The following is a 24,059-nucleotide window of genomic DNA, read 5'->3' as shown; positions in this document are numbered from 1 at the left end:
AAATTTGAGTGCTAGCATCCGGAATTGACCCACAGACAAACAAGTGAAATTGGAAGTGGGAAGCCACATTGTTCCCAAGCAAAAAAAGAGCAAGATTTCAATACAGGTTTTTTGTGGTTGTGTGTGATTGAATGTCTGCAACTGAAGCTAGTAGCTCTCCAAGCCAGGATGAAGTAACTTGTGATAAGTTAAAAGCATTGTCTATGCAGGAGTTGAGGAAAATGGCTGAGCAGTGTGGGATCACTGTATGTGGCAACGCTCGGAAGTCTGAACTCATAAGGCTAGTGGCCAACCATTTTCCCCTTGAATCTGAAGAAGCAGAAACAGGGTTAGAAGCAGAAGCAGACCCAGACAGGGTATTGTTAGCACAGATATAATTGGAACAGAGGAAACTTGAATTTGAGTAGAGGGAGAGAGAAAGAATATTCCAGAAGGAATGCGAAGAGGGACAGTAGAAGTGGCTTGAGTTAACTAGGAGGTGACAGAATACCCCCAGTGAAAGCATGGCCAATTTGGAGGAGTGTAATTCAGGGCTGGGTACAAAATTGTTAAGACTAGCTCAACTAATTCCAAAATTCAACGAGGAGGATGTAGAAGCCTTTTCTGTGTCCTTTGAGAAACTGGCAAGGCAGCTAAAATGGCCAGCTGAGACCTGGCCTCTTTTACTACAAAGCAAGCTAACTGGAAAGGCCCTTGAGGTTTATTCCCTGTTGCCAGATGAAAGTTCATCAAATTATGAACTGACCAAAAATACTATCCTCGGGGCATATGAATTAGTACCCGAAGCCTATCGCCAAAAGTTTAGAACCCTCAAGAAGCAAGCTAATCAAACTTATCTGGAGTTTGAAAGAAGTAAACAGTTGGCTTTTGACCAATGGCTGAGGGCTCTTAAAGTACAGCTCAGCTATGAGAATCAAAGGGAAGTAATTCTGTTAGAGGAATTTAAAATCTCTCTCCCACTCTCCATAAAGATCCATGTAGAGGAGCAGCATGTCCAGAGAGCTCAGTAAGCTGCTGTCCTGGCTGATGAGTCTGCTTTAATTTATAAGTTGGTTTCCCAAGGGAGAACCTTTCCTAGTCACCTCCACAAATCTGAAAGGGACAAAAGGTGGGAAGGTGATAGGAGCCCAAGCAGTCCTGGGAGGGAAAGGAAAGCAGGAGACAAAGGGGGCCCTCCTCCAGCCAAAAAGGAAGGTGCTTTCTTGCAGTGAGCAAGAATGAGACCCAGAGACCTGTGTGCTTCCATTGTAATAAATCAGGGCATTTAAGAGCTGACTGCTGGAAACTAAAGGGAAAACGCGTAAGGTTAATCAGGACACACCCACTCAGTGAAGACGGTAACCTGATGGAAAGCACAGCAGAACAAGCTGTGGCTTTAACAGCAGTAAGAGTGAGACCCAGGAGGTCTACCGCTGCAAGTGCAGGAAAATTTAATAGGGTTCCTGAGATCATCAGAGTTTTGTGTCTGAAGGGAGAGTAACCCCATACCCCTCGAGTGGGGCAAGCAAGCCCATAGTGATTCTCAGGGACACAGTGGCCACTAGATCCCTCTTACTGGGAAAAGGCCTGACCTTTCCCCCAGAGAGTGCAGTGAACACCAAAATGGTGGTGAATGGTATTGGAGGGCAATGTATGCCTGTACCTGTACACCAGGTGCACTTGGAGTGCGACATAGTTTCGGGACCGGTGACTGTAGGAATTGTCCCTAGTTTGCCTGTGTATGGGGTTGACCTGCTCCTAGGTAATGATCTGGCGGGGGTGAAGGTGGTAGCTCCATCAGTAGTGAAAGAAAGACCGCATGAGGTCAGAGAGACAGAGCAGTGGCGGGAGATGGACCCCTGCAGTTTCCCTGAATGTGTAGTGGATCAGGCCATGATCAAACCAGCTCCCCCAGAGGAGACTGCATTGGCACTGCTGGCAGATGACCATGAGGTCTGCCTGTCTGAGACTTTCTTTGGAAGACTAGGAGACCCAGGGAATCAATTAAATGGATTTTCCCTAGCTGAGGCTCAGCGAGCTGACCCAGTATTGCGAGAGTTAGCACAGGCTACCCAGTCTGAAAGTGAAGCAGAGGAGTCCCTGATTGCAACTATTTAAAGAATGAGGTACTGCTGAGGAAATGGAGTTCTCCTCACAGACCTGAGAGCAAAGAGTGGACAGTTGTTCACCAGTTAGTGGTGCTGCAGAGGTACCAGAGAGAAATATTAAGAAGGGCCCACGAGACTACAGTGGCTGTACATGCCAGTATACGAAAGACCAAAGCCTACATAAAAGCAGGTTGACTGGCCATTACTCCACAATGATGTGGTGGAGTATTGCTGGAGTTGCCACATGTGCCAGGTTGAGGAGAAACCCCAACCTACAGTGAAATCTGCACCCCTAAGTCCTGTACTGGTGTTAGAAGTACCCTCCAGCAGAGGGCTGGTGTACTGTAAGGGAGCCCTGCTGAGAACAAAAAGGGAGAGGCAGGCACATGGCTAGCAAAAAGTTAGACAGAGAAGGGGAAAAAGTGACAAGGTGGGCAGGTTGAAGGAAGTCCGGGAGGAATCCCAGATGAAAACCCCTACTGTCCGGTCAGCCAACCCTGACAAATGTGAAAAATTAGACCCCACATCCTCTAGCGTAAATGCAGACTCTAGAAGCACCCCACCAGAGTTGCTAACAGGATTTACAGGAATCTGCAGAGACAAAGAAAGACCTCAAGGGGGCAGAGAAACCGTGAGGGTGATGCCTCACGTAGTCGAAGTGCCACAGGGAAGTGCAGTGGACTCTGCACAAATACTTGCAGGAGTGTCCTCTGGGACAAAGGGGAGATTAGCAAAGAATCCTCCCCCACAGTCAGAAAAAAAGCAAAGAACCCATCACCTGAAGCCAAAAGCCTTTGCATAAATCAGCAAAGCATTGAAAGAGAGTTCAGGATAGACCCGCCCACTATTATCTCTTTTTTTTTTAAATTACGTCAGCAGGAACAAAGACCCTAGGCAGCCATGGAAATGGGAAAACGGAAGACAAATTTCACCCAAAAAAACACATGTTTATTGGGATGCTAAAGGGGGCAATTGAAGCAACACTGGCACCAAGAGAAGACAGGCTCTTTTAGGATTTATGAATGAATGGGAATGAATGAGAGAAATGCATGGGTTTTTCTGTATCTTACATTTTCCTCTCAACCCTTTTAATGAAATGTGCTTTACTCAAATCACATTTCATTCCGCTGGGTGTGGAGGTGTCATGCTAGGTCCCCACCTGCCAAGAATGAGGCACATTAATTTTGTCATGAACATTGATTTTAAACTGTTACTGGAGTTCAGAAAGGACTTGATAAACAGATCAGCCGAGGCTGGAAAAGACAGTTGCATATTAACAGACAGTGTTTGGAAGGACAGATCAGCCATTCCCTAATACATTCAACCCACAATGGACCTTTGATCACCAGATGTTGAAAGTGGGGGACACATTCCAGATTGACTGCTAAGATGGCTGAATACACAAACAGACATGGTCAAACCAGCTAGTCATATGACTAACCTGATGGGCAATCTGAGTTGTTTGAATTTGTACAAACAGTTTGGGAAGAAAGTCTGTTTGCTCCTGGACTGAGTACTCTGAAGAATTGGTGCAGGAGGGAGGGCATCAGATTTCTGAGGCATTGAGATCTTTTCTGGGGTAGGTGGGACCTGTACAAGATGGACGGGTTGCACCATAGCAGGACTGAGACAACATCCTCGCAGGGAGATTTGGTAGTGCTGTTGGGGAGGGTTTAAACTAAATTGTCAGGAAGTTGGGAACCTAAGAGGGAGCTCAGATTCGAGGGAAGCAAAGCTGGCAACAGGAAGTAGAGAAATAGTAAGTGAAATTAGAAGGCAGACAAGACAAAGGCAAGCATCAAATAGGATCGAATGAGGAATAATGTTGAAACAAAGTTAAGGGCATTCTATCTGAATGCACGCAGCATTCGCAACAAGGTAGATGATTTGAAAGCACAAATAGAGGTAAATGGGTATGATTTAATTGCCATTACAGAGATGTGGTTACAGGGTGACCAGAACTAGGAACTGAATATTCAAGGATATTCATCATTTAGGAAGGGTAAGCAGAGGGGAAAAAGAGGTGGGGTAGTGTTGTTAATAAGGGAGGAGATCAGTACATTAGTGAGAGAGGATCTTAGTTCAAAGGAGCAAGATGTAGAATCAGTTTGGGTGGAGTTAAGAAACAGCAAGGGGCAGCAACATTGGTGGGAGTTGTTTATAGGCCACCAAACAGTCGTGATAATGTTGAGCATGGTATAAATCAGGAAATTAGAGCTGCATGTAGCATGGGCAATACAGTAATAATGGGTCACTTCAATCTACATATAGATTGGGTAAACCTAATTAGCACAAATGCTGTGGAGGATGAATTCCTGGAGTGTGTAAGAGAAGGGCTTCTGGAGGAATATGTTGAAACCAACTAGGAATTGGGCTATTTTAGATTTAGTATTATGCAATGAGAAAGGGCTAATTAATAACCTTGCTGTAAATGAGTCATTAGGAACTAGTGACTACAATATGATAGAATTCTACATTAAGTTTGAGAGGTATATAGTTCATTCTGAAACTGGGTTCTTAAATCTGAACAAAGGAAACTATCAGGGTATGAGTGGCAAATTAGCTATCATGGATTGTGAAAATACAGGAAAAGATTTGATGGTAGACAGGCAATGGCTAGTATTTAAAGAAGTATTACATGATTTACAACAAATATACATTCCTCTAGGGCACAAAAACCCAACAGGAATGATGAATCAACCGTGGCTAACAAAAGAAGTTAAGGATTGCATTAGGTCAAAGGAAGTGGCTTATAAAGTCACCAGACAAGGTGGTAAGCCCGAGGATTGGGAGCAATTTAGAGTCCAACAAAGGTGGACCAAGAAACTGATAAAGAAAGGCAAAAGAGAGTATGAATGCATGCTAGAAAGAAACATAAAGGCAGACTGAAAAAGCTTCTTTAGGTATGTGAAAAGGAAACGACTAGTGAGGACGAATATGGATCCATTGCAGGCACAGACAGGAGCGTTTGTGACTGAGAATGAGGAAATGGCGGAGAGACTAAACAATTACTTTGTGTCTATCTTCACAGAGGAAGACACAGAAAATCTCCCAGAATTACTAGGGAACCAAGGGATCTGTAAAAATGAGGAACTGAAAGTAGTATCAATAAAGAGGTAGTACTCGAAAAATTAGTTGGATTGAAAGTTGATAAATCCCCTGGACCAGATGAGCTACATCCCAGAGTATTGAAGGAAGTGACTATAGAGATAATGGATGCACTGGTGGTTATTTTTCAAAATTCTATAGATTCTGGAAAGGTTCCTGCAGACTGGAAAGTAGCAAATGTAATCCCACTATTTAAGAAAGGAGAGAGAGAGAAAACAGAGAACTATAGAACTGTTAGTTTGACGTCAGTAGTAGAGAAAATGTTAGAATCTATTATAAAGGATGAGATAATGGGACACTTAGAAAATAATGATATGATTAGGCAGAGTCAATATGGACTTGTGAAAGGGAAATTATGTTTAACAAACCTGTTGGAGTTTTTTGAGGACGTTACTTGTAGCATAGATAAAGGAGAACCAGTGGATGTGGTGTATTTGGATTTTCAGAAGGCCTTTGATAAGGTCCCACACAGGAGGTTAGTAAACAAAATTAGAGTACATGGGATTGGAGGTAATATATTGCAATGGATTGAGAATTGGTTAACAGACAAAAAGCAGAGAGTAGGAATAAATCGGTCATTCTCGGGATAGGCTGTTACTAGTGGGGTACCGCAAAGATCAGTGCTTGGGCCACAGCTGTTTACAATCTATATAAATGATTTGGATATGGGGACCAATGGTAATATTTCCAAATTTGCATTTGACACAAAACCAGGAGGAAATGTAAGTTGTGAGAAGGATGCAAGGAGGCTTTAAGGGGATTTGGACAGGCTAAGTGAATGGGCAAGAACATGGCAGATGGAATATAATGTGAATAAGTGTGAAGTGATCCACTTTGGTACAAAAAACAGAAAGGCAGAGTATTTCTTAAATGGTGAGAGGTTAGGAAATATTGATGTCGAAAGAGATCTGGGTGTCCTTGTTCATGAGTCACTGAAATCTAGTACGCAGGTGCAGCAAGCAATTAAGAAGGCAAATGGTATGTTGGCCTTCATTGCAAGGGGATCTGAGTACAGGATTAAAGATGTATTGCTTCAATTGTTTAGAGACTTGGTGAGACCGCACCTGTAGTATTGTGTACACTTTTGGTCTCCTTACCTAAGAAAGGATATACTTGCCATAGATGGGGTGCAACAGAGGTTCACCAGACAGATGGCAGGATTGTCTTATGAGAAGAGATTGCGAAAACTGGGCCTTTATGCTCTTGAGTTTCGAAGAACGAGAGATGGTCTCATTGAAACTTACAAAATTCGTACAGGACGTGACAGGGTAGATGTGGATAGGATGTTTCCTCTGGCTGGTGAGTCTAGAACAAGGGGATACAGTCTCAGAATAAGGGCAGGCCATTTAAGAGTGAGGTGAGGAGGAATTTCTTTACTCAGAGGGTGGTGAATCTGTGGAATTCTCTATCCCAGAAGGCTGTGGATGTTCAATCATGGAGCATGTTCAAGACAGAAATCGCTAGATTTTTGAATACTAACAACATCAAGGGATATGAGGATAGTGAGGCAAAATGGCGAAGAGGTAGATGATCAGCCATGATCTGATTGAATGGCGGAGCAGGGTCAAGGAGCTGAATGGCCTACTCCTGCTCCTATTTCCTATGATCCTATGAACAGGCAATAGAAATCTAACAGCATCTAACCTGATAGTGATTGATAATCCCTTTAAATATCTTTAGTGAGTGGAGTCAGAAATCTTCTTCCTCTTCTGACGCCAGGCAGGCAGGCCCTGGTAATCAGAAGGGTAACCTCTCCAATGGCGGGGTTGGAGCCACGGGGCAGCCTTTGACATGAGGCACCCCTCCTTGGGCCATGAAACCTCCGGCTTCAATGGCCCCTGGGAAGCCATTGGGAGGCCGCCTCCTGGCAGCTGGCAGCCTCCCCATGCAGTGGGGTTGGGGGGTGGGGGTTGTGGAAATGTGGCCCCTTAAGTGGCCCTTCCTTATTTAAAACAGCTGCCTTCCTCCAGTCAGTGGGCAGCTGCTACATTCTGGTCCTGCTGCTGATAAAATATCCCAGCGACGGGATTGTGTCGTGGACTGACATTTTACTGGTGCCACTGCCTCCTAGCATGCCACCGGCGGACCAGTAACATTCTGCCCCAGGTGACAGCACCAATTTTGCATGCTGTTCACATTCACCAGAATCGGCGCAGGCAGGTTGCAAATCACGTCCCTGCACCTGATTAACAGCACTATCCAGTTTTACGCCCTTAAGCTGCTTGACGCTAGAAATTACATTGAGAAGAAAAAAGATCAGTTTATTTTACACATATGAAATAGGCTATACTGTTTCTGACTGGAAAAATTATGTTTCTATGTCCACAATGAAAATTTAAAATTATTTTCTACCTTCTGAGGGGAATTCTTTGAATTATCAGATGTAAAGACACTTTAAATGTCAAAGAATGTTCGCTGTTCAGTTAGCCTGAACCAGATCACATGAAACTTGTTCTATTCAGTATAAGCTAAGCTTCAACATCTCTACATGCTATCTATCACAAGACTGCCTACGTCTACTTGCACAATATTGCCTGCCTCTGCTCAACCTTAAACCTTGCACTGCTGAAAATCCTGACATGCCTTTAGCTCAGAATTGTTAGTCACAGTTCTTGTCTTGAGGAAACACTCAATAGGCAAAAATCTGGAATGGTTGCAGTTGTTCCATAGTGTAGTTCTGGTGGGGTTTCAGTTGAGAATTACAAATGAGAAAGACTTGTATTTATAGAACGTCTTTCACAACATCTTGAAGCCCCAAAGGTCTTAACAGGAAATAAAGTAATTTTGAAGTGTTATCTTTGTTGCAATATAGGAAATGCAACAGCCAATTTGCGCAAAACAAGGTCCCCACAAATAGAAATGAAATAAATGACCAGATCATATGCTTTCAGATGAGGGACATCAGGGAGAACTCCCTTCTCTTCTTCAAAATATCACATGGCATCTTTTGCATCTCCCTGAGAGAGCAGCTGGGACATTGGTTTAACATCTCATTCAAAAGACCTCTAACAGCGCAATACTTGCTTAGAACAGCACTGGAGTGTCCACCTAGATTTTGTGCTCAGGTCTCTGCAGGGAGACTTGAACCCATAACCATATGACTCCAAGGCAAGAGGGCTATCACTGACCCAATGAGCTCAGCTACAGCAATAAGTACCTTCTAGAGCAATGAGAAAGGAATGTGTTTGAATAACCAGTTCATCCCACCTGTGGGCTTTTGTGTAGCTTATGACATAATTGGATTGGAAAGCATTTGGAGAATGCCTGGCATCCAGTTGTTTGTGTTAAGATTGTCTCTGGAGGATAGCAATTAATGACAAGTAATGTTCAAGAAGGACATTGTGTTTATTTGAGATAACAATTTATTTATTTTACTTTTCGTTAAGCAACACAAAACCATACAAAACAAAGAATATCAGATTAAGATAAGGATGAAGGTCAGGTAAAACACAAATGATCTTTGTTTCAAGAAATGCACAACTGGCAGCGTAAAATAGGATGGATCAATCTACAAAGTTACTGATTCAAAAAGACATTAGTAGGCTCCTGCCCTCTTGGTTAGATAATGATATATGACATAAAAGGGAAAATATAACTTTTAAAATTATCTAATAAAAGCAACTGTGAACATTAGAAAAGATAAAGATAAAGGTTCTAAAGAAATGCTTTGTGTCTTGGATAAATAGTGTGATTATTTTTGTTGTTGATTTAGTTTGTTGTGGTATAGAGCAGGGGCTGAGAGTAGGCAAATGACATATTACATGTTACAAATGAATGGAACAAATAATTAAAACACTTTAATGTTAGAAAGCAAGATGTGATATGCAATAAACTGGATCAAAGAGAAAGCAATAAGATTATCCAGCAGCTGGACTGAAAAACACAGAGTACACAATAACTGATGACATTCTGTCAGCATGTAATTGTAGACACGAGCAGATCCAATGGATAACACAAGCCAAAAACAAACTGCAACTCTGAAAATGGAACTTATCTCTCAATTTTTCATTCAAGTAAGTGAAAACGAGTGCTCCTCTGGCAGTTGAATCGTTTTATTACAGTCAGAAAAAATGAAAATAATCTTTCTGGAAAAACAGGCCTGGATGTTTACTTACCTGATGCATTGAAAATGTGCAGGTGTGTCACAAAGTTATTGCAACCTAGAAGTCGGGATTCCCCCACATGTTCTGGAGTTTTAACTTTATAGTGCGCCCATGACGCTGCCAATTGGTTCCCTGCCCTGTCTCCAGTTGGGACAGGGAACAATTCAGTGAAGGGGTCGCTCTGGGCAGGGTTGGGTTTGATCGGCGACAGATGGAGGATTGTGAAGGTAGGGGTGAGGGGGTTGCTTGGCAGATGGCGGGGGGGCGGTGCGGGGGTGCGATTCCAAGGTTTGCCGATACCATGGTCCTGGTGGGTGAGGTCGGAAGCCTCAGTAGTGGTGGTGGGGAATCGTAGGCCTAGGTGGGGGGAGGTCGAAGTCCTAGGGGTGGTGAGGTTGGGGGTGGGTGGGGGGAACACTGAGGGCCTGGGTGGGGGAATGGAAGTCAGAATCCTGCATATCTACCCCCAGGTCTCTCTGTTCCTTCACCCACTTTAGAATTCCATCCTTTATTATTTCTTGCCTCTGCTTGTTCTTCCTACCACAATGTATCACTTCACACTTCTCAGCATTAAATTTCACCTGCCACATGTCCACTCAGTCTGCCAGCCTGTCTACATCCTCATGAAGTCTATCAATATCCTCCTCACAGTTCACAATACTTTCAAGCTTTGGGTCATTAGCAAATTTTGAAATTGTGCCTTGTACACTCAAGTCTAGGTCATTAATATAGATCAAGAAAAGTAATGATCCTAGTACCGACTCCTGGGGAACCCCAACTTCCTCCAGTCTGAAAAACAACTGTTCATCACTACCCTCTTTCCCGTCACTCAGCCAACTTTGCATCGATCCTGCCACTGTCCCTCTTATTCCCTGGGCTTCAACTTTGCTGGCAAGCTTGTAATTGTGGCACTTCAGCAAACGCATTTTGGAAGTCCATATACACATAAACATTACCCTCATCAACCCTCTCTGTTACCTCATCAAAAACACTCAATCAAGTTAGTTAAACTCAATTTGCCTCTAACAAATTCATGCTGGCTTTACTTAATTAATCCACACTTGTCCAAGTGACTGTTAATTTTGTCCCATATTATCGTTTCTAAAAGCTTTCCCACCACCGAGGTTAAACTGCCTGGCCTGTTTATCTTTACACCCTTTTTTGAACAAGGGTGTAACATTTGCAAATCTCCAGTCCTCTGGCACCATCGCTGTATCTAAAGATCAAGGATTGGAAGTTTATGGCCAGTACCTCTGCAATTTCCACTCTTACTTCCCTCAGCATCCTCAGATATATCCCATCTGGGTCCTAGTGACTTATCAACTTTCTTATCAACAGCCAGCCTTTCTAAAACCTCCTCTTTATTATTTTTAGCCCATCCAGTATTTCAACCATTTCCTCTTTCACTATGACTTTGGCAGCATTGCCTTCCTTGGTAATGACACTTGCAAAGTACACATTTAGTAACTCAGTCATGCCCTCTGCCTCCATGTATAGATCCCCTTTTTGGTCCCTAATCAGCCCCACCCCCCCTCTTACTACCCTTTTGCTACTTATATGCCAATAGAAGCCTTTTGGATTCCCTTTTATATTAGCTGCCTGTCTCTTCTCATACTCTCTCTTTGCCTGTCTTAGTTGCTTTATCACTTCCCCTCTGAACTTCCTATTTTCAGCTAGTTCTCACTTCTATTATATAGCTGACGTCTGTCATACACACCCTTTTTCTGCTTCATCTTACTCTTAATCTCTTCCATCATCCAGGGAACTCTGGCTTTGGTAGCCCTTCCTTTCCACCTCATGGGAAGGTACCTTGACTGCACTCAAACCATCTCCTCTTTGTTCCTTTACATTTTTGCCTGCCAGTCTTTGTTTCCAATTTATCCGGGACAGGTCCGTTCTCATCACATTGAAATTAGCCCTCCTTCAATTAAATATTTTTACTCCAGATTGCTCTTTGTCATGTTTCGTAGCTAACCTAAACCTTATGATACTATGATCACTTGTTCCATAAATGTTCCCCTACTGACACTTGATCCACTTGTCCCATCTCGTTCTCCAGAACCAGATCCGGCCATGCCTCCTTCCTCATTGGGCTGGAAATGTACTGAACTAGAAAATTCTGCTGAAAATACTCAAGAAACTCTTCCCCCTCTCTGATCTTTACTCTACTACTATACCAATCGCTATTAGAATAATTAAAGTTCCCCATTGTAACTACAATATAGTTTTTGCACCTCTCTAATTTCCCTTCAAATTTTCTCCTCCATATCTTTCCCACTAGTTGGTGATTTATAGAATACACCCAGTAGTGTAATGGTACCTCTGTTGTTTCTTAACTCTAATCAAATTGATTCTGTTCTTGACCCCTCCAGGACACACTCTCTCTCCAGCACTGTAATATTCTCCTTAATCAATACTGCCTTCCCTCCTCCTTTATTTCCTTCCTTATATTTCCTGAACATCTTGTATACAGGAATATTTTGTACTCAGTCTGCCTTTTTTTGAGCCAGGTCTCCATTAGAACCACCACATCATATTCCCAACTGGCTATCTGCAGCTCACCAACCTTATTTACCACATTTATTGCCTTTCCTCTTAGTCTGACTCTACCGAATACCTTACTGTTTCTTACTCTTGTGCTATCTGTCTCTCCCAATCCTTTGTGCTCCTTGTTTCTCTTTAATGCTAGACCCTGGTTCCCATTCCACTGCCAAGTTAGTTGAAACCCTTCCCAACAACCCTCTGTTGAGGTGTGGCTCATCTAGTCTGTACGAGGCCCACCTCCCCCAGAACTGATCCAATGTCCCAGGAATCTAAACCCCTCCCTCCGACACCATCTCTCCAGTCACGCATTAATCTACTCTATCTTTTTACTTCCATACTCACTATCATTTGGCACTGGGAATAATCTGGAGATTTCTAACTTTGAGGTCATGGTTGCTAGTCTACTTCCTAGCTCCCTAAAATCTACCTGCAGGACCTCATCCCTCTTTCTACCTATGTGGTTGGTGCTGATATGGACCACGACCTCTGACTGTTCACCCTCCACCCTCAGAGTGCTCTGCAGCCCCTCAGTGATATCCTCGATCCTGGCACCAGGGAGGCAACACACAATCCTGGAATCATGTCTGCAGCCACAGAAATGCCTGTCTGTTCCCCTAATTGTAGAATCCCTTATTATTATTGCTTTCCAAATCTTCCACTATCCCCCTTGTACAACTGAACTAGCCAGGATGCCATGGACTTGGCTCTGGTTGCGCTCCCCAGAGGAAATATCATCTTCTCCAGTATTCAGAATTGAATACCAGTTGGAGAGCAAGATGCACCCAGGGGACTCCTGCACTACCTGGCTGGTCCTCCTGGACTGTCTGTTGGTCACCTATTCCCTCTCTGCCTGCTCAATCTTAAGTTGCAGGGTGACCACCTCCAGAAACATGTCCTCAGCCTCGTGGATGTACAGCAGTGACACCAGCTGTTTCTAAAGCTCCAAAACCCACCTCTTGAGCTCCTCCAGCTGATGACATTGCCTGCACATGTGGTTGTCCAGGACACAAGAAGTGTCCTGGCATTCCCACATGGAACAGGATGTGCATTCCACGAGACTGAGGCGCTCTGTCATATTTCTATTTGTTAGACTATTAACTAAATTAAGAGAAATAATCTTAAGATTTAAAGAAATACTCACCAATCAGCTCCCTCCCATGTGCTCAGGTCACTTTATTATATAGAGGCATTAACTTAAATGTTTTACTTAACTTTTATTATCTATATGTCTCAGAAGTCTTGTTTCCTGGACAACCACATGTGCAGGCAGCATCACTTCTGTGCATCCACGAGGCTGAGGACTCCAGCACCCTGGAGGGTGAGGTCGCTTATGAGTTCTGCTGTAGAGGACTCAAATGAGGACCTCAATGAGATGACCTAAAGAAAAAGGCAAATGAGCGAGCATGCACACAGAAATTCTTGGTACGTTGGCTGGCCTGCCAGAAAGCTTGATATGACTGTCAAGGAGGATGGAAGAGTTGACTCCAACTTGGCACAGAACTTTGAGCACACCCTGGAGCCCATCCATTCCAGTGTGGAAGCGGTGGCTAACTCCATGAGAATATGTGCACTTCCAACCATGATGCAATGTCTGATGGCTGATGTCTCAGCTTTTATTGCAGCAAAGACAGAAGCCACCCAACATCTGAGTGCTGCAGTGGAAGCTCACACTGAGGTCATGAAATCTCAGCTTATTGCCATGGAAGCTCAGATTAGTCCATGTAGGCTCAAACTGCTGCCATAATGGCTGTGGATACCTGTGCTCAAAAAGACTTTCAGAGTCTCAATGGAGTCCAAAAATCTGTACTTCAACAGATTACTCAGATTGCTGAGATGCCGCCCCCGGTGGAGTGGCAGCTGCTCTGTGGAGCACAATCCTGCTGTCCACTCTGAGGATGACAGCATTCATGCTCTCACTACTGCCACTCCACCAGTGCCCTTGGTGTTACCTGTCAGCCAGCCAGCCCAGACTGCTGCTGCCCATGTTAAGGTGGTGCAGTCTGAAGCTAGGCCTTCTAGGCCTAGAGCTGCTTGAGGTCATCCTCCAAGACCATCTGCAGTATCCCCCATTGGGTGTCAGCAGCCTTCCACCAGCCATGCTAGGGTAGCACTGTGTAGGAGCACTAGACAGGTAAAGGTATATGGAAGACAGGCACTAAGGTAATGCACAAGGGTGATCAGTTGACTTTTGTATGGAATATTAAATAGTTTGTTGGATAAAGTTGATTTGGAATGTTTGCTTTGTGGTGGCTTTTTATTTCAGCATTGTGTCCAAGAGGATAACAGAGGGATGGTAAGGAGTGTGACTGTTGTACAGTGTGGGTTTGGGGTTGTGTTCCCTGGAACTGTAGTTGAATGAGACAATCAGCAATGGCCCGACCAGAAAGGGGATGTGCTGGTTGCCTCCTCCCTGCCTCCTGCTCTTGAAGTGCTCGCCATATCCCTGGTGGCATGGCAAGATGGCGAGATTATGGAGGATGCAACAGACCACCACAAATCAACACACACACTTTGATGAATACTGGAGAGCTCCTCCAGAACGGCCCAGGCAGCAGAACCATTATTTCAGCACCACATTTTTCTGCTCGATGAGGTTCATGTGACAGCATACTACACATTGTATGCATGCTGGCCACATGTGTTGTGTTGAGCCAGGTGTTAAGCAGAGAGCTTTATCGCTCAGCAGTCACCCTCTAGTTTGACATGGTGGCTCAACTACTAACGGAACAGCAGACTGCAATAGAATAAAAGCATCACGACTGCTGCCAGGATAGAGGGCATTCACGTACATGATGTGCTGAGCATGAGCATGCACTGCACATTCAGGGAGTGGAAACCTTTGTAATTTGTGGTAATCGCAGCACCTGCAAAGCCATGTGTGCAGTGGATGGCACCCTGCAGCATGGGGAAGTCTGCTATTCTGGCAAAGCCATGTACACGCTCCGCTGCTTCTTTCTAACCAAAGAGAACACAACTCGCCTTTCCTACCATAAGCAGCATCTGTTACCTCTCTAATGCAGGAGTGGATAGTGAACTGGGAGGTGCTACAGATGGTACCTGCTCTAGCCTGAAAGGATCCCGATAAGAAACAAATTCAGGGCTACAGTCACCTTCACAGCCACTGGCAGCGCCATCCTTGCCCTACTCTAAGGCTGCAGGCCTGTCTGCAAGAGGTGTTCGAGATACTTCATAAAGCACAGATGATACATACACTGGGCTGCATTTTGTGCTGGAGGCAGGGATCCCGGTGCTGGGCCAAAAAGGCAGGAGGAACCGCACAAATTGCCCACAATGGAGGGCACCCGCACCCTCCCCCGTCAACCCGCCGCAATTCTCCGTGCTACCCCACCTGAAGGGGGCCGGTAAAATCCTTGCCACTGTTCCTGACTTAGGTGGATGTAAGTAAAAAGCTCCCAGCAGACTCTAGGTCAACAAGGCCGCCTGCTGAAGGCCCTTCTCCACCAGTCCCTCTGTGAGTTAGTTGCTTGTCATCTTCTTTGCTGTCTCTGCTCCAACTCCCTCTTATGCTGCAGCCCAAGGGGGATGGTAACTACAGTACCCATGACCGGCAGCAAGTGGCCTAACCAGAACACTTGACGTCAGAAAACAAGGTCCTCTCCACATGCAGTACTACTACCTATCAACTTCACCAACTTTAGCCAACCCTGCAAGCCACCAAACATTTCTATAAACTCAAACAGAGACAGTAGAAATTAATGAGCAATTAATCTACCAGTTGTTGGTGATCTCTTTCCATAGCGTGGGTAGGGTGGGGGTCCTTCCTGCTGCTGAACGCATGTTCAGCTGTGCATGATTAAGAGAGGGCAGTAGCTGGAGCGGTGGGAGCAAAAATGGAAGCTCTGGCATCAGATCAGCATTACACACTGACTGATGTCACAACCTGCCTTCTCTGCATATTTCTGGTGCATGCTCCTAATACCCATGCTAATGCCCTCACTCAGATGGCATCTTGATCAAGCTGGGCGGAAATGTTTGTGCGCGGCATGGACACCATTTTGGTACCAAAACGGCATCCGTAGCGCTGAAATTACGGCAGTTACAGAGCTCAATTTTGCAGCTTTCGAATTCTGCTTATTTATCTATCTATCCTTTATGCATTGGGCAGAGTCTTACCACCTTTGAAGATTTTCTGAGGTTGGAACTCCGTCGGTCTCAATCCCACTGGTGATGCCTGGCCACCCGCCAACACAATCTTACCAGAAAAAGCCAATTAAGAGGCCGTATCCAGGACCACCGTCCAATTAAAGGCAATGGGTGGAATAGGCACCTGGCTGGGCCAATGGGAGGCCTGCAGCGATGTCCTACCATCAGCCCCACTGGGAGGCATGGGTGCTGCTGTGGCAGGCAGGAGAACACGAGGGCACCACAAGACGGAGGTGCCCTCAGAAGATGTGAGAATTAAAGAAAAACATTTGTGGCCACAGCTACCAAACCATCACTGTGGAGGGGAATCCTCTTCACAGGATGGCCTGTGGCTGCAGCTTTGACCCTCGGCACAAGTGGCTCCAGTGGGGTGGTAAGTATGAGATACCTCACAAGCCTCACCCCCCCTGCACCCCCCACCGCCGGCAAGCTGCCTCCAGGCACCTGCTGGGCTTTGCCCTCAGCGTCTCCAATCTGCCTACAAATGGGTATTTAAATATTTAAATTGGTAGGTGGGTAGCCTCTGCCGATGATGATCCACCTCAGGCAAGATCGCCTGGAGGTGAGAATGCGTTGGGCTACTGACCCGGCACCCTCATTTCCACATTTGCTCCGCATCCTGCCTTCAAGCCCCTCTCAACGACTGGGAAGATTCCACCTATTGTTCTTGCTTCAGTCACACTTTTCAGTGTTTGCATTTATAAAGTTATCAGACAGTACTGTTGTAAATATTAAGTGATAATGAACAGATTCAAGTTCTGCAAACTGTGAAGAAAATTCAGTGTTCAAAAATGTAAACATTTCGCCTGAAAAATTAGACCGTGAGATAGATATGAATTCTTAACATGTTTGTCTGAAATTTCTCTCTCCACTATTTCAGTAGAGGTATTAAGCTGTTTAAGTTAATTGGTTTAATGCCTCCATTGAAGTAGTAAGGGCAAGGAAGTTAAATTTCAGGACCCAGTATCTCATGGAGTAATTTCACAGCCATGTTTATGGAAACGTCAAATGTGACGTGTGTTAAGAAATGCAAGAAATGCTGGAACTAAATGCTACCTTTTAGCTGAATTTAGTTACATTTACAATTTGCATAGTAACTGACTATTTTAGAAAAACAGACTGGCACAAGAAAAAATTAGCTAAATCATGATAACATTCCAGCAACTAATTAAATAAAATTGAGAGGGAAGGAAACAGTAGCAATTTTAGAAATATTGAGTAACACATTCATAGATGTTTCTCAGCAATTTGGAATGGATACTGGGCCAGTTTTTTTCATATTTAAGATTAGGCTAAAACAGACACTATGGGCTGGATTTTATAAGCCCGTCGACAATCTCAGTGGGCGGACTGCAGGTCGCGGAGGCACCGCAATATACAGCGTGGTGGCTCATTTAAATGGCCGGGGTGGACCCCTCCCACCCCCCGCCGATGACATGGAGAGGGCGAGCGGTCTGTCTCCAGCTGTGTAGGCTCTGACACCATTTTTAAAGGGCTTCGAGCTCTTCCATTTAATTTAAATTTTTAAAGATACAGTATTTGTAAAAAAATGAAATAAATTTCTCCTGACCCCCTCCCACCCCTCCCCACCAATAACCCTGGAAATTTAAAACTGCCCTCTCCCCACCAAAACACTTACCTGGTGCTCCCGACCTTCTCCCACCAAAGTTCATTAATTTTAAACTTTACCCCTTCCTACCACCCCCTAGACCAATGAAATTAGTTTGACCCCACTTTGCCGCTTCACCGCTCCCCCCCCCCCTCCCCCTGCACTGAGAAACATACCTGCTCCCCACCAGTGTTCCACCTTAGATCACTGGACGGAGATCTGAAGGTGCGGGAGTGCCGGCCACCGGCACCAATATGAACTGATGGCGGGAGCAGGTAAGTAATTAATTCATTTATTTTAGTACATTAACATATTTACATTTTGGTCCCGTCACTGAGTGGCGGGGGAGGGGGCGCGCCACCGGCAATATCGGGCTGGGCCTTGTCGGCATTGAGGCCCATGGTGGGCCTCTGCTGGAGGCATTTTTCTGCCCCCCTGCCACAACCCCCGACATTGAGGTTTGTAAAATCCAGCCCTATGTTGATATTCAACTCCCCCTAATCCCAGTGAAGTTTCCTTCTATACTGTGTGAATATAAAATACTTATACACTTACAGTGTTCAAAAACATATCAGTGTATTAGAAAATCTCACTCACTACTACCTTCAGCATAAACTTATCTCTCTGTGTAACAATTCTTTTGTAAAGATCATAAGAAATAGGAGTAGGCCATTCAGCCCCTCGAGCCTGCTCCACCATTCAATAAGATCATGGCTGATCTGATTGTGGCCTCAATCCACTTTCCTGCCTGCCCCCCATAACCCCTGACTCCCTTGTAGATCAAAAATCTGTCTAACTCAGCCCTGAATATATTCAATGACCCAGCCTCTACTCTCTGGGGAAGAGAATTTCAAAGGTTAATGACCCTCTGAGAGAAGAAATTCCCCCCTATCTCTGTCTTAAAAGGGAGACCCCTTATTTTGAAACTGTGGCCCCTAGTTCTAGATTCCCCCACGAAGGGAAACATCCTCTCAGCAAGTTAGTAAAGTTACATTACTAATCACTTAATGGAAGCCACTGGTCTTGGAGAAGCTGTTAACAGCTTACTTTGTAAATGAATACAATTTCTGTATAGTGTGTACCAGCAAGCCAAGGTACAACGGCAGCTTAATATTTTACGTATTAACTGACAAGTTCGAATGGAACTCTAGCCATGCTATAGCAAAGTACGCAAAAGTAGTTGTTTTGGACACACAGGGTGTATCTTATGTCATAAACATTTCCCAGATGTGATTTCTTGTGCATCAGTCAGAGGGATAATGATAACAAACAGCCACCTGCAGGAGTTGGCAGAGTGGATGGCAGAATTGAGAGGTGTTGTTGTTTGTTACACTTGTTGTGTTGACCTGTGAAGTTCCAAAAGGCTAATCCAGCGACATACAAGACATCAGCACAAATAAATAATGAATCACTGGACTTACTGGAATGGAAAACCAAAGTGCATGATCAGCAATATGGCCAATGGGTCATAGTATGGATATCTCAGCCAATCCTCTACGAGGAGGTTATAATGGAGATCCTAGGGTGGGAAACTATACTAGAGGCATGGGAGTGAGAATTTTATTGTTTTGTGCACAGTAATCATACAGGTGCACCATAGCAGTGATTTTGACTCAATAGTTTAAAAACAATATTTGAAATCTCTCACAAAACAGCAATGCACATAACAATGCATATGTGCACATCCTGTGACACCTGTACATCTTTATAGAAAAGTCTGCAAGAATTGCTCCAGTCTCTTTGTCACAGCACAAGGACCATAGAATTCTGTGTCATTACCATCACTGGAAGCAGAAACAGATGCGTCAGAGAGGTTTAACAAGTTTGAGAAGGCAGATCTGGTGGCTGAGGAGTGGCTGCCTGTTCCTGAGTACATGTCCAGTATAGTCCTAGGCCCTGCTGAATTGCTTTGTAATTCTGATCTGATTATGATGAAATGAAGGATAGTTAACGGGCAGGGACCGGTAAACAAATAACTTCTATCCTGATCTGATTGATATTACAGATTCTACCAACCAGTTGGATAATACCACAAAGTAAGTGTTGTCTGTTCTGCTAACTGTCATTAAACACCCTTGAGTTGGCATCCTTCCATCTACGAAAGATGATGGACATGCAGCAAACAATCCATTTAAGTGGGGTGTTTTCCCTTGGTGCACCTTTGCTGATGGCTGCGAAGGCCAATGCTTGAGAGGCAGTTTCTGCCACAAGTGCTGCATGTGAAGCTGCCAAGTGACACTGTGAATTGTTGTTTTTGATATTGGCGCTTGCTGCCAAGCTGCTGTAGCAACTGATCATTGTGGTAGTGCATACCAGTCCACAGGATGTGTCGCCATTTCCCTCTTTCGTCAGCTAGTGACTCCCAAGTGTGACAGTCGACATTTAGGGCCTTCATGTCACGCTTGCAAGCATCTTTGAAGCAAAGCTTTGGGCGCCCCATTGGTCACCTAGCCCCGGCTAACTCACCATACAGAAGGTCCTTGAGTATGCGACCGTCTTCCATCCTGCGGACGTGTCTGATCCACTGAAGCCGCCTCTGTTTAATTAGTGTCAACACACTTGGGAGCTCTGCCTTTGAGAGGACTGCCACCTTTGTGAGTTTGTCCTGCCAGGATATACCCATTATGCGTCACAGACAGTGAAGATGGAAATTATTGAGCTTTTTTTCCTGGTAGCTGTAAGTCGCCCATTTTCACAGCCATAGAGCAAGATGCTGAGAACAGAGGCCTTATAAATCATCCACTTGTTCCTAAGGGTCAACTTGGTATTATCCCATGCACGTGTCACAAGTCAGCCAAATGTTGGAGCTGCTTTCCCTATGCATGTATCAAGCTCTTCATCAAGGGATAGATTGTCACCGTGGACCCAAGGTAGCAGAACTTGCTAACAACTTCCAGTGGGGTGTTATTTAGTGTAATCAGGGGCGGAGATGCAACACCTTGTCCCATGACCACAGTTTTCTTGACGCTTATAGTCAAGGAGAACAAGTTACAGGCATGGGAGAGATAGTCCATGAGTCTTTGTAGCTAAGTTTCCATGTGAGCAACTAGTGCAGCATCATCAGCCTAGAGGAGTTCTCTGATCAGGACGTGATGTGTTTTTGTCTTCACTTTCAGCCTGGACAGAGTGTAGAGCTTGCCATATGACCTAGTTTGCAAGTAGACTCCTTCCATATCTGCAGGAAAGGTGAAGGTTAGGAGCATGGAGAAAATGCCAAACAGAGTGAGGGCTTAGAACACATCTCTGTTTCACTCCATTCTTCACGCTGAAACAGTCGGAAATGGAGCCATCAAACTGTACAGTGCAGTGCATGCTGTCATGGAAGGAATGGATGAGACTGAGGAGTTTTAGTGGACAGCCAATTTTCCCCAAACTTTTGTACAGCACTGCTCTGCTAACAGTGTTGAAAGCCTTAGTGAGATCTACAAAAGTAAGGTAAAGGAGTATACGCTGCTCCCTACACTTCTGTCATAGCTGGTGTATGGAGAAGATCATATCCACAGGAGATCTGCCGGCACGGAAACCACACTGTGCTTCTGGGCACACTCGGTCTGCCAGTAAATGGAGTCTTTTAAGTATGACCCAAGCAAAGGCCTTCCCCGTGATGTTAAAGAATGAGATGCCCCTGTAGTTGTTGCAGTCTCCTCTGTTGCCTTTGTTTTTGCATAGTGTGATGATTTGGGCATCACGCATCTCCTGTGGAACAGGGCCTACTTTCCAGCAGAGAAGGAGAAAGTCATAAAGGTGTGGCAATAGATGGGACATTCTATGCTTGAGCAGCTTGGCTGGGATTCCGTCCTTGCCTGTGCCCTTCTGTTCGCTAGGCGGTCTATGGCCTTCTCGAGATCCAGTGATGAGGGTTCTTCATCTAACTCAGGGTTGTCCAACATATGGCCCGTGGGCCAGGATCCAGCCCGCCAAAGGTTTCCATCCTGCCTGTGGATGTATTTCAGAGATGAGAAATTTCCCGTTGGCATCTTCTTCCAGACTGGCTTTCTAAAAAAATTGCAAGTCAGTTTCACAGCTGACAGGTGCTGGGAGCTGGAACAGCCATTTCCAAATTTCAGACTGATTTGGGGTTTTCTGGTGGGCTTTTAAAAAAAAAGTCGGAACCCGTAGGAAAACCCCAAATCAGTCTGAAATTTGGAAATGGCTGTTCCTGCTTGGAGCACATGTCAGCTGTAAAACTGACTTGCAATTTTTTTTTAACAAAACTGACTAACCGAAAATCTGCGTAGCTGAGCATTCCCGTTCACTGCAACTGTCAGAGGGCGGACAGAGAGGGGGTGCAGAGGGAAAGAGAGGGGGACAGAGAGAGAGGGGACAGAGTGAGAAAGAGAGTGGGGGGATAGAGAGAGAGAGCGGGAACAGAGATAGAGGGGGAACAGAGAAGGGGATGGACAGAGAAAGAGGGGGAACAGAGAGACAAAGTGGAGGACAAAGAGAGAAAGGGGTGAACAGAGAATGGGATGACAACACAGAGAGGGGGCGACACCGATGGGGGGAGACACAGGGAAAGAGAGAGAAGGGGGAGGGGGGACAGAGAGAGAAAGAATTGGAACAGAGAGAGAATGGGGGGGACAGAGAGAGGGAGGATGACACCGGGGGTGGGGGGGAAATCACACATTGGGGAAGACAGCGAGAGAGTGAGAGGGAGAGAGAGTGATCGAGATTACTCCTGACAGATGGACATCTATCCAGATTACTCCACATTGCTACAAGTGTGTGGGCAAACATTGACATCTTATGCAAACAAAAAATGCCAGGCATCTCACTAAACCAGTGTCCAACATAATGACAAGAAAGTAAGTCAATAAATTAATCTTCTCATTGAAAGCTTCTTCACAAAAATGCACATTTGTTTAATGCCTTTATCTTTCCGAAATTGTCTCACTGGTCCCTTATGTAAGACAAAAATTGTAATGTGGCCTCCCACCCGAAAAGGTTGGACAACCCTGATCTAACTCATCCATGATAGGAAGTTGCGGGAGAGCATTGAGCGCAGGCTGGGAGATGTCCGACTCACAGGAGCGCATCTCGCAGTGGTGTTCAGTCCATCGGGACATCTGTTTATTTCTGTCAGTGAGTACTTCACCATCGGCTGACTTCAGGGGAGCAACTTTGGTGATGGCAGGGTCAAGCGGCCTTTTGATCCCTTCGTACATGGATCGTAGATTTCCTTTGTGACATGTAGTTTGGTTTTCTTGACATAAGGTGATCCAGTGTTTGTTTGCACAGTATCTCCCTCTCCTTTGCACGGCTGTCTTGGCTACTTTCAGGTCATGCAGTGTCTTAGCTGTTGGGTTTATGTTGTGCATCATTTAGGTTTTGTTTTTTGCATCAATGACAGATATCATCTCATCTGAGTAGGTCTCAAACCAGCCCTTGTTGCGGGTTCCACCTTTACCAAATGATTGCTGCATAGATGATTGAGCTTAGTGACTTCCAAGCTTCATTAATGCCAGCATCGGTGCTTCCCATTAAGGCTTTGGTGGGTAGTAAGCATTCCAGCGACAGTGTGAAGTGCTGGTATTTGTCATTAAACATCACACAACTGCATTAAGACATATGTAATGCATACATCAGACACACAACTGGCAGGTGCTTTTGCAGCTCAAGAGTGCTCTCACTGAAAATGCTGAGACAGTAAGGTGTACATTACAGGATTTGACGAAGGCCAGTTTTGACACATGAAAATAAAACTAGGAGAAGAATCCGTGAAAGATTTGGAGACTAAATAATTGCAACATTTCTGCTTATAGAGATTAGAGGCCGTCAGGACAATGGCATGCTTACAGTGGAATGCACGCAGAAGCATGCAAATGGCTCTCAAGTTTGCTAGAACCTGCCTCTGGGCAAATGATAGGAGAGCCGTCCAAAGCCTTCAGGCTGCACAGCCAGAATAATTTCAGTCCACACATAGCTTTGTCTATGGTTGCCATCCATAAATGTAGACAGAAAGTTGAAGCATCAGCAGGCCCTTTAGAATTTGCTTGAGAATCATTTAAATGTTTCTCTTTCAACAGGGCAATAATTAAGTACATAAGAAATACCACTGCACAACAGTACATACATTAACATTGACCAGAAACCTAACTGGACCAGCCATATAAATATGGTAGCTGCAAGAACAGGTCAGAGGCGTGAATTTTACGGCAAGTAACTCACCTCCTGGCTCCCCAAAGCCGATCCACCATCTACAAGTCAGGAGTGTGATGGAACACACCTCACTTGCCTGGATGAGTGCATTTCTAACAACACTGAAGTAGCTCCACGTCATATAAGTCAAAGCAACCTGCTTGACTGGCACCCCATCCACCACCTTAAACATTCATTCTGTCCATCACCGGCACATACTGGCTGCAGTGTGCACCACCTACAAGATGCACTGCAGCAACTCGTCAAGGCTCCTTTGACACCTTCCAAACCCCCGACCACTACTAC

Source organism: Heterodontus francisci, chromosome 1 (genome assembly GCF_036365525.1).
Source record: "Heterodontus francisci isolate sHetFra1 chromosome 1, sHetFra1.hap1, whole genome shotgun sequence".
Classification (NCBI taxonomy): Eukaryota; Metazoa; Chordata; class Chondrichthyes; order Heterodontiformes; family Heterodontidae; genus Heterodontus; species Heterodontus francisci.
The sequence above is the reverse complement of the archived record's forward strand: the minus strand, read 5'-3'. Positions refer to the sequence as shown.